Source organism: Pogoniulus pusillus, chromosome 8, assembly GCF_015220805.1.
Source record: "Pogoniulus pusillus isolate bPogPus1 chromosome 8, bPogPus1.pri, whole genome shotgun sequence".
In the NCBI taxonomy this organism is placed as follows: Eukaryota; Metazoa; Chordata; class Aves; order Piciformes; family Lybiidae; genus Pogoniulus; species Pogoniulus pusillus.
This window is the reverse complement of record NC_087271.1, coordinates 16,281,419-16,291,836: the sequence shown is the minus strand read 5'-3', so window position 1 is coordinate 16,291,836 and position 10,418 is coordinate 16,281,419. Positions and strand designations below refer to the sequence as shown.

The 10,418-nt window shown below is 49.6% G+C and overlaps 1 long non-coding RNA gene across 2 annotated transcripts; it reads left to right on the top strand.

Moving 5' to 3' along the window:
- The first annotated feature begins 7,682 nt into the window (after positions 1-7,682).
- Positions 7,683-9,695, top strand: LOC135177424 (uncharacterized). Of its 2 annotated transcripts, none has more exons than XR_010303059.1 (3): positions 7,683-8,287; positions 8,573-8,708; positions 9,512-9,695. It is a non-coding gene; the product is annotated as an uncharacterized LOC135177424 (long non-coding RNA). The 2 variants fall into 2 exon arrangements; XR_010303058.1 differs by having other exon boundaries at positions 8,573-8,712.
- The last annotated feature ends 723 nt before the right edge of the window (positions 9,696-10,418 follow it).

Sequence of the window (10,418 nt, the reverse complement as noted above, 5' to 3'; positions counted from 1 at the left end):
TCTAACAAGTGACTAGTACTGATATGCCACCATAACACTAGGTGGGGAAAAGCTCTGTGGCTGGGGTTGCTGGGAATGTTAGAACTCAGGAAGGTGCTATGGTGAGGACACTATGCTGGGACATGATGTTTGAGCAGTATTCAACCAGGGATGATGTTCTCGAGGAGAGGCATAGGCTTCTGTCTGTCTGGGTTCTCTACAGGGTGACCAGGTCAGCTGAGGGAGGTTTTCTTTTGGGGGAATGCCCAGGGAGAACCACACGGGAGAGAGGCTCTAGGGAGTAAATTCCCTTTGACTTGCAGGATTCATGGAATTAATGCCTGTATGCAAAAGAAGAAGGCAAAGAGAAAGGGCAAGAAAAGGGCTTTGTGTAATTAACAATCCAAAAGCCTGATTGTATTTCTGGACAGTGCTAAAGCATTTTGAAGATAAACAACCAAAATCCTTAGTTGAAGCCTTCTCTCTGTGGATTTGCAGCACTTGTTAGTGGCACACATCTCTAAGTCATGTCCAGAACAAAAGGAGGCTGAGCTGAGGGATCAATGCAAACATTTATTTTAGCATTTTGTGCACTTCCACTAAAAAAAGTGTGTTGGAAATAAATGTAAGAGTTGTGTCTAATGGGAACCAAACCAAACAAAACAATTTTGTAAAACACCGCTGCAGTGTCAGGAGATGTTCAGTTTCACCAAGTGTTAGTAAACAGAGACTAAAAGCGTGCTGAGATGCCTGTGGTTGTCTTTCAAAAGATCCTGTAGATGCAGAAGGCAGGGAGCTCCATGAAGGAAAGTTTGAAGCACATGTAATTGGTAACAGAAGATCTGGTGCTGACCTCTGAAGCTTCTGTGTAAGGCAAAGCATGATTCTGATAAGCTGCATGGGGAGTTGGCACTGTATGTGTTCTCCCCACTCTGCCAGACCTGTTGTCCCCCACTTTTTGCCAGAAACTGGAGTGGAAGTCTGGTCCTGCTGCAATTTCCTCTTTGATCTGCATGGGTTGAGGCTGCTGGAGAATTAAAAACTTGTCCTGCTAAGCCAGGCCTTGTTCCCATAGCACTTTGGGCACCAGTATAGGAGGATCCTCCCTGCAGTCACAGAACTTAAGAGGTTGGAAGAGATCTCCAGAGATCGTTGAGTCCAACCCCCCTGCCAAGGTAGGATCCCCTAGGGTAGTTCACACAGGAATGCATCCAGGCAGGTTTTGAAAGTCTACAGAGAAGGAGCCTCCGCAACCTCTGTGAGCAGCCTGTTCCAGTGCTTTGTCACCCTCATTGTAAAAAAGTTTCTCCTCATGTTGAGGTGAAACCTTCTATGTTCCAATTTGTAGCTGTTGCTCCTAATCTTATTGCAGCTGACCATTGAAAAAAGATTGGCTCCATCCGCTTGATACCCACCCCTCAGATATTTGCACACATAGATCAGATCTCCTCTCAGCCTTCTCTCCTCCAAACAGCCCCAGGGCTTTCAGTCTCCCTCCACAGGAGAGATGCTCAAGTCTTCCAGTCATCCTTGTGGCTCTCCGATGGACTCTTTCCAGCAGGTCCCTGTCTCTCTTAAACTGGGGAGTCTGAAACTGGACACAATGTTCCAGGTGTGGTCTCACCAGAGCAGAGTGGGAGAAGAACCTCCCTAGCTCTGCTGGCCACACTTTTCCTGATGCACCTCAGGATCACAGGATGTCAGGGGTTGGAAGGGACCCAAAGAGTTCATCAAGTCCATCCCCACTGCCAGAGCAGGACCATACAATCTAGCTGAGGTCACAGAAGAACACATCCAGACAGGCCTTGAAAGCCTCCAGAGAAGGAAACTCCACAACCTCTCTGGGGAGCCGGTTCCAGTGCTCTGTGATGCTTACACAGTCAAGAAGTTCCCCCTTGTGTTCAGGTGGAGCTTCCTATGCTGCAGCTTCCATCCATTGCTCCTTGTCCTATCACAGAGAGCAAGTGAGCAGAGCCTGTCCCCCCACTCCTGACCCCCAGCTCTCAGATGCTTATAAACATTTATTAGATCCCCTCTCAGTCTTCTCTTCTGCAGACTAAAATGCCCCAGGTCTCTCAGCCTCTCCTCATCAGGCAGTGTTCCAGTCCTCAATCATCCTTGTAGCCCTCTGCTGGACCCTCTCCAGCAGATTCCTGCCCTTCTTAAACTGGAGAGTCCAAAACCGAACACAGTACTCAAGATGAGGTCTCACCAGGGCAGAATAGAGGGGGAGGAGAACATCCCTCGATCTGCTGGACACAGTCTTCTTAATACACTCCAGGATCTCGTTGGCCTTCTTGGCTACAAGGGCACGTTGTTGTCCCATGGATAACTTGTTATCCACCAGCACTCCCAGGTCCCTCTCCACGGGGCTACTCTCCAGCAGATCACCTCCCAACCTCTACTGGTGCAGTGTGTTGTTCCTCCCCAGATGCAAGACTTTGCACTTGTCCTTGTTGAACCTCATTTGGTTCCTCTTTGCCCAGCTCTCCAGTCTGTCCAAGCATTCCACTTGCTCTCTTGTCCACAAGGGTACATTGCTGGCCCAATATATATAAATTGTGTATATATAAATTAAAATTAGTGGATTTTCCTTTGTGCTCTATTTTTTTTTTTATTTGAATAGAAACAGCTGAAGGGAACCATCTGAGCTGCTCCCCACACACAGGGGCCGGAGATGCCCTGTCAGTGCTCAGTGCTGCCACCTTGTGTTCGACTGTTTGCACTGCAATTGTACCGCCTCGTCAATGCTCGGTGCTGTTGCTTCGTCTCTAGATGCCCTGAATGCTTGAAATGCAAGCAGGGGGGCGGGCGAGGAAGAGGGAGAGATTAAAAATTATTTTAGCTTGTAGCTATTAGTGTGAGGAGTTAAATAGACAGTAACATTTTTATTATTTAGACATTTAACATTTGTGTTAACTTATAGTTAAAAAGGATTTACAAATAAAAAGGCTGTATCTACGAAGAGATAGCAAGAGAATAAAAAAAATCAACTACTTGCTGGTTTGTTTTCTTCATATTATTAACTTTATCCTGTACAAACCTGAGAAATGCACTGTATTGCCACAGTTTGGATGTACTTGCTTCCTTGTACTGCAGATCTTTTCCTAGAGATGACCTGACAGTTCTGGGTTAGCAGTGGAATTTCAGGTCGTGGAGTGTCCCTGGAGGTATTCAAAAAACATGTGGACATGGCACTTTGGCTCATGATTTAACGGCTGCAGTAGTCTTAGGTGAAAGGCTGGACTCGATGATCTTAGAGGTCTGTTCCAACCGAAACAGTTCCACGCTTCTGATTCTACTATACTCTGAAAAGGATTTTGCAAGCTGGAAACCCGTGCAGCTGTGGGGCCGGCACATGCGCTGTAGACCCGGGCCGCCCGTTCCTATGATCCCCAACTGTGCGCCCTAGAAGCGGGGCTGGACGCAGTCGTGTCGTGTCTGGAGCGTGCTGCCGCCGCGGTCTTTTCAGCGTCCCGGTAAAGAACGCTGCGGCCGTCCAAGGTGTGCTGCACCAGCAGGTGCCCGGCGAGCAAAGCGCGGAGGTGCAAGCGGGGACCACCCGGACCCGAAGCCCGCGCAGATGTGCCTAGGGATGGGCAGCCGGGGCGGGCACGGGCGTAGCGAGGCGTGTCGAGCGGGGATTGCCGGCGAGACTTTCTGTCCGCCGGATTGGCTTCATCGCGCACACCAGGGCTCGCTGCCGTTCCGCGGGAGGCGATCTGCATCAGGACCGGGCTATGGGGATGACTCTAAAAGCAGACTGACAAAGGCCAGCAGCTTGCTGAGAAAGCTGCTGAGAGAGCTGCCGAGCTCGGGGGCTCCGGAGGCTGAGGCGAACACTTCTGTTGTTAAGCTGTGCTATTCTAAATTTCACTGCCGTTAAGCAGTCTGTTGTAGCTGCAGGAAATGTGGCCATGTGTTTTCATTTTTTACAGAGTCGTGGAATGGTTTGGGTTGGAAGGGACCTCAAAGGTCATCCACTCCAACTCCCTTTGCAGTCAGCAGGGGCATCCTCAACTAGATCACAGAATCACAGAAACATCCGGGTTGGAAAAGCCTCTCAGGATCACCAAGTCAAACCTATAACCTTATTTAATAATATTCACCTTAAACCATATACCTAAGCACCACATCCAAACGAACCTAAAACACATCCAGGCTTGATGACTCCACCACCTCCCTGTGCAGCTCATTCCAGTGCCTGAAGTGCTCTGTTTTGATCAAAAAAAAGGTGAAGGTGAGGTATTCTTCCAAACCAGATGATCTCCTAGCATTCTCGGAGAGGACATCTCCTTCCAGAGACATCAGGCTTTCTCTCACTCCACAACGTTCTGTTTCTGACCTGCCCACTGCAGACAGGATCATGCAGCAACACACAGCCTGCCTGAGCTGCTGGGGGTCCCAGGATGCTCTACGAAGCAACAGGATAGCAGCAGTCTTTCTCGTCCCCATCAGTTGCTTGGCATCCTCAGGGTGGGGAGCAGAGTGATTAGGCATTGCTAAGGTGGCTCTTCACATCACAAAACTAAGATTAAGCCAAGAGAAGACTTCATTAGCATGGCATTTATTCCACATGCTGGTGCTGATCTCTGGAGAAAAGACAACCAAAGGCTTTTGCCTGATACCAACTCTACGGAGCCAAGGAAACCTTCCCACCAAAGTCAAAAGAGAATGCCTGACCATTCTAAAAAAGGTTCACACCCACCTCCAGATGCTGAGGAGGTTAAGTGTCACTGGAGCTGTGCAGCAAGATTGGACCTGCTCTTTTTCAGCTGCATGTGTTGTGCTCTTGAGGCTGGGCCAGGCTCAAGGCAGAGGATCTTTTTTGTGTTTCTCCTCAGACAGACATAAATATCCTCTTCAGAAAAAAAAAATCTGCCTGGAAATGATGGTCCTTTTCCCCCAGGTCCTTCAAATGGAGAAGAAAATTGCTTGTCTTCCAGAAATACGCTGCTAGGAGCAAGTGAACTGTGGCAGTGGAAAAGAATTCAGAGATAGTCCCTGTCTATTTTGTGGCAGTGTTGGAACTGCTTGATGTCTTGATAGCTGTTGAGAGGCTTCTAGATCTTCCCAGGCTCTAGCAGGGTGCTGGGAAAGAGGCAGACAATCCCTGACCTGATCCTGGTTCCTCTTGGCACAGAGGTTTGAAGATGTATAGGCAGGATCTCTTGCAGATGTGCAGAGAGCATGATATCATAGAATCATAGAATTAACCAGGTTGGAAGAGACCTCGAAGATCATCCAGTCCAACCTATCCCCCAGCCCTAGCCAATCAGCTAGACCACTTCTCACCACATCATGAGACACTTAATGCCTTCTCCTGATAAACTTGAGGCACTTAAATTTCCAGGTAGTTCAAGCCCAAAACATCAGGGCTGAGCTGGTCTGAAGCACGAGGCAGAGCAGAACACGTCCAAGCCAAGAGCAGTGAGGCAGAGCATGTTGTCTGAGCAGAGCAGCACAAACTCAGGCAGAGCAGTGAGGCAGAGGCTACCCAGAGTCCTGTCAGCTTCAGCTTGAGTATCACCAGGGATGGGGCCTGGAAAAGAGGAAGCTCAGAGGAGACCTTACTGCTCTCCACAACTGCCTGAAAAGAAGTTGTGGCTAGGTAGGGGTTGGTCTCTTCTTCCAGGCACCCAGTCACAGAACAAGAGAACGTAGTCTTAAGTAACATCAAGGAATTTAGGCTGGATGTCAGGAAGACAACTGTGTCAGAGTGATTGGCCATTGAATGGGCTGCCCAGGGAGGTGGTGAAGTCACTGTCCCTGAAGGTGTTAAAGGCTGGATGTGGCACTCAGTGCCATGGTTTGGTTGTTTAGATGGTGTTGGATAATGGGTTGGATTTGGTGATCTCAGAGGTCCTTTCCGACAAGCTTGATTCTGCGATTCTGTGACTGCAGCTCCTGAAATGCCCCAGGAAACAACACAGCTGACAGGGAGTCTGTAACAGGACTCCAGGTCCAAAAATGCCTTGGGAAACAACACAGCTGTCAGGAGAGTTTGCATAACCGAACTGCAGCTCCCAGAGTGCCCCAGGAGGCAGCGCTGCTGACAGGAGAGTTTGCATAACCGGACTGCAGCTCCCAGAGTGCCCCAGGAGGCAGCGCTGCTGACAGGAGAGTTTGCATAACCGGACTGCAGCTCCCAGAGTGCCCCAGGAGGCAGCACTGCTGAGAGGAGAGTTTGCATAACCGGACTGCAGCTCCCAGAGTGCCCCAGGAGGCAGCGCTGCTGACAGGAGAGTTTGCATAACCGGACTGCAGCTCCCAGAGTGCCCCAGGAGGCAGCACAGCTGACAGGAGAGTTTGCATAACCGGACTGCAGCTCCCAGAGTGCCCCAGGACACAGCACAGCTGACAGGAGAGTTTGCATAACCGGACTGCAGCTCCCAGAGTGCCTAGGAAACAGCGCTGCTGTCAGGAGAGTTTGCATAACCGGACTGCAGCTCCCAGAGTTCCTAGGAAACAGCACTGCTGTCAGGAGAGTTTGCATAACCGGACTGCAGCTCCCAGAGTGCCCCAGGAGGCAGCACTGCTGAGAGGAGAGTTTGCATAACCGAACTGCAGCTCCCAGAGTGCCCCAGGAGGCAGCACAGCTGTCAGGAGAGTTTGCATAACCGAACTGCAGCTCCCAGAGTGCCCCAGGAGGCAGCACAGCTGACAGGAGAGTTTGCATAACCGAACTGCAGCTCCCAGAGTGCCTAGGAAACAGCGCTGCTGACAGGAGAGTTTGCATAACCGGACTGCAGCTCCCAGAGTGCCCCAGGAGGCAGCACTGCTGAGAGGAGAGTTTGCATAACCGAACTGCAGCTCCCAGAGTGCCCCAGGAGGCAGCGCTGCTGACAGGAGAGTTTGCATAACCGAACTGCAGCTCCCAGAGTGCCTAGGAAACAGCGCTGCTGACAGGAGAGTTTGCATAACCGAACTGCAGCTCCCAGAGTGCCCCAGGAGGCAGCGCTGCTGACAGGAGAGTTTGCATAACCGGACTGCAGCTCCCAGAGTGCCCCAGGAGGCAGCACTGCTGACAGGAGAGTTTGCATAACCGAACTGCAGCTCCCAGAGTGCCTAGGAAACAGCGCTGCTGACAGGAGAGTTTGCATAACCGAACTGCAGCTCCCAGAGTGCCTAGGAAACAGCGCTGCTGACAGGAGAGTTTGCATAACCGGACTGCAGCTCCCAGAGTGCCCCAGGAGGCAGCACTGCTGAGAGGAGAGTTTGCATAACCGAACTGCAGCTCCCAGAGTGCCCCAGGAGGCAGCGCTGCTGACAGGAGAGTTTGCATAACCGGACTGCAGCTCCCAGAGTGCCCCAGGAGGCAGCGCTGCTGACAGGAGAGTTTGCATAACCGAACTGCAGCTCCCAGAGTGCCCCAGGAGGCAGCGCTGCTGACAGGAGAGTTTGCATAACCGGACTGCAGCTCCCAGAGTGCCCCAGGAGGCAGCACTGCTGAGAGGAGAGTTTGCATAACCGGACTGCAGCTCCCAGAGTGCCCCAGGAGGCAGCGCTGCTGACAGGAGAGTTTGCATAACCGGACTGCAGCTCCCAGAGTGCCTCAGGAGGCAGCACTGCTGACAGGAGAGTTTGCATAACCGGACTGCAGCTCCCAGAGTGCCCCAGGAGGCAGCACAGCTGAGAGGAGAGTTTGCATAACCGGACTGCAGCTCCCAGAGTGCCCCAGGAGGCAGCACGGCCGAGGGGGAAATGTGTGTGAGAGGACTCCAGCTCCCAGCACGCTCCGGGCAAGCAACGTGGCCGGCAGGGAGTCGGCATACAGTGAAGTCCCGCGGACCATGGAGCGCCGCAGTAGGTTTTTTTCCCTCCCACCACGATCAGCTACGTTATTATAAGGCTCTTTTTAGCTTAGTTTACTTAATACTACTAACACAGCGATGAGTTTAGTGTAAGAAAAACTTTTTGATCAAAACACAGCTTGAGGGCTCTTAATTCAGATTCAAAACAGTTGCTCTCTTTCTTGACAAAACCCATTGAATCGGTAATCTTTTCTTGTGACCGGGTCGAGGGAGGTGATCTGCCGCTCGACACCGCTCTCCTGAGACCCCACCTGGAGCACTGTGACCAGTTCTGCAGCCCGTATTACAAGAATGGTCTGGATGTGCTGGAAGGTGTCCACAGAAGGACCCCGAGGGTGATCAGAGAGCTGGAGCTCTTCTCCTGTGAAGACAGGCTGAGAGAGTGGGAGTTGTTCAGTCTGCAGAAGAGAAGGCTCCCAGAAGACCTTATTGTGGCTTTCCAGTATCTGAAGGGGGCTCCAAGAAAGATGGGGAGGGACTTTTTAGGGTGTCAGGTAAGTTACAGGACTGGGAGGAATGGATCCAATTTAGAGAAAGGGAGGTTTAGATTAGGTACTAGGAAGAAGTTCTTCAGCATGAGGGTGGTGAAACACTGGAACATGTTGCCCATGTCAGTGGTGGAAACCTCATCCTTGGATGTTTTTAAGGCCAGGCTTGATGTGGCTCTGAACAAGCTGATCTAGCATGAGGTGTCCCTGTGCATGGCAGGGGGGTTGCAACTAGATGATCCTTGAGGTCCCTTCCAACCCTGACAATTCTTTGATTCTGTGAACTGTCAGATTTGTCAACTTCAGAGACAACTGTCTGGAGCTAGAAGTAACATTCCCTCCATGTGAAAATACAGAAGAGGGCGAACAACAGGAAATGTCTGCTATTGAATTCCTCCATATGTATATCCAGGAGTCACTTAAGAAAGCAAGTATGGCTTTTTTATTAGTTCTCATGTCTCTGGAATACAGTGAGGAAAGGAATGCTAAACTGAATTGAAGAAAACTAGATATGCATACAAATAAAAGGCAAATGATCTTACTGAGAGCATATGGCACTTTGATGAGGAGTTGGTACAGCAGGTCTTCATTTGGACAGGTTGTTCTACTAGGAACATACTTGAACCTTGGAGTATTGTGTGCCTCAGTTACCTCCAGCCTGAGAAACAGGAAGTTGATGACTGTCTCTTGTATTTTCAGTTTAATCAGAGTTTACATAGCTTGGGTTTTTTTCTCTCAAGAAGCTCAACTTGCCTAATTTTTAGATGTTGTGCTGATGGGGACTTCTAAAGGAGGATGTAAGGGAGAGATGCTCTGTTCCAAACATGTCACCTTTTTATTTTCTGCAGTGAAGAGTAAACACCTGATAAACAGCTGTTTCTCACAACCTGCATTCTCTCTCCAGTTGCCACAATTTCATCCAGTTTCTACATCACTATGATAAAAAGCTCTGCTGGTAGTAGGGTCAACACTTGCAGTAGCAGACCAAAAAAAGCACTTTTGAACAGACCTGCAGTTGGAAGCTGTTAACTTGTTGAGAAAACTTCAGAACAGATACATTCTCTCTGGTCTTCACTTTGAACATAGCAAAGGCTTATAAAAATAAATGACTGAAATGCTCTTTATTTAGCATGCTAAGCCTTTTTTTTAATCAGTATGTCGTGAATGAATAATCAGATCAGCACAAATTAGCACAATGAGAGTTTTAAATTATGTTTTCTTCCTTAACAGATTCTCCTAGCAGTAAGGACTGATGAAAGTAGCTAGCCTACTGAAATAAGAAGAACATAAAGCTATCCTGAGCTTCAAAGTGAAAATAAAATATATTAGTTTTTCTTATTTTAACCTGTTGTCTTTCTGGAAATCTGAAAAGTTGTACTTCTGGCCCTTCCCTGCCACAAAAGCTAACGAATAAAGCAGGTAACTGTGGAAGAAAATAACAATTGTGCTTCTTCCTAACAAAAAGGCATACAGCAGGCTTAAAATATTCACGCAGATTTTATTTTTCAGCTGATGAGAATTGCTTTGCCTATTTGTAATTCCCAGAGAAACTGGGAAATAAAACCTTTTCCTGGGTACAGACGGATGAGTGGCTGTAGTGTGGCCTGGCAGAGGAACCTGGCGGTGTGGGGTTACAGCTGGCTGGACATGAGCCAGCAGTGTGTCCAGCTGGCATAGAAGGCAAATGGTATCTTGGCCTGTATGAAGCACCATGTGGCCAGTAGCACCAGGGCTGTGATTCTGCCCTGTCCTGGCACTGGGGAGGTCACATCTCAAGCACTGTGTGCAGCTCTGGGCCCTCACTGCAAGAGAGATATTGAGCCGCAGGAGCAGGGCCAGAAGAGAGTGACAAGACTGGGGAAAGGACTGGAGGGGAAGGCAGATGAGGAGAAGCTGAGAGAGCTGGGGGTGCTCAGCCTGGAGGAGACTCAGGTAGGACCTTATCACACTCTACAACTACCTAAAAGGAAACTGTAGTCAAGTGGGGGTTAAGCTCTGCTCCCAAGCAACTTGTGACAAAACCAAGAGGGCATGGTCTGAAGCTGCACCACGGGAGGTTTAGGTTGGAAGCACTTCCTCAAGTAAAGGATAGTAAGACTCTGGAATGGATTGCCCAGGGAGGTGGTGGAGTTGCTGT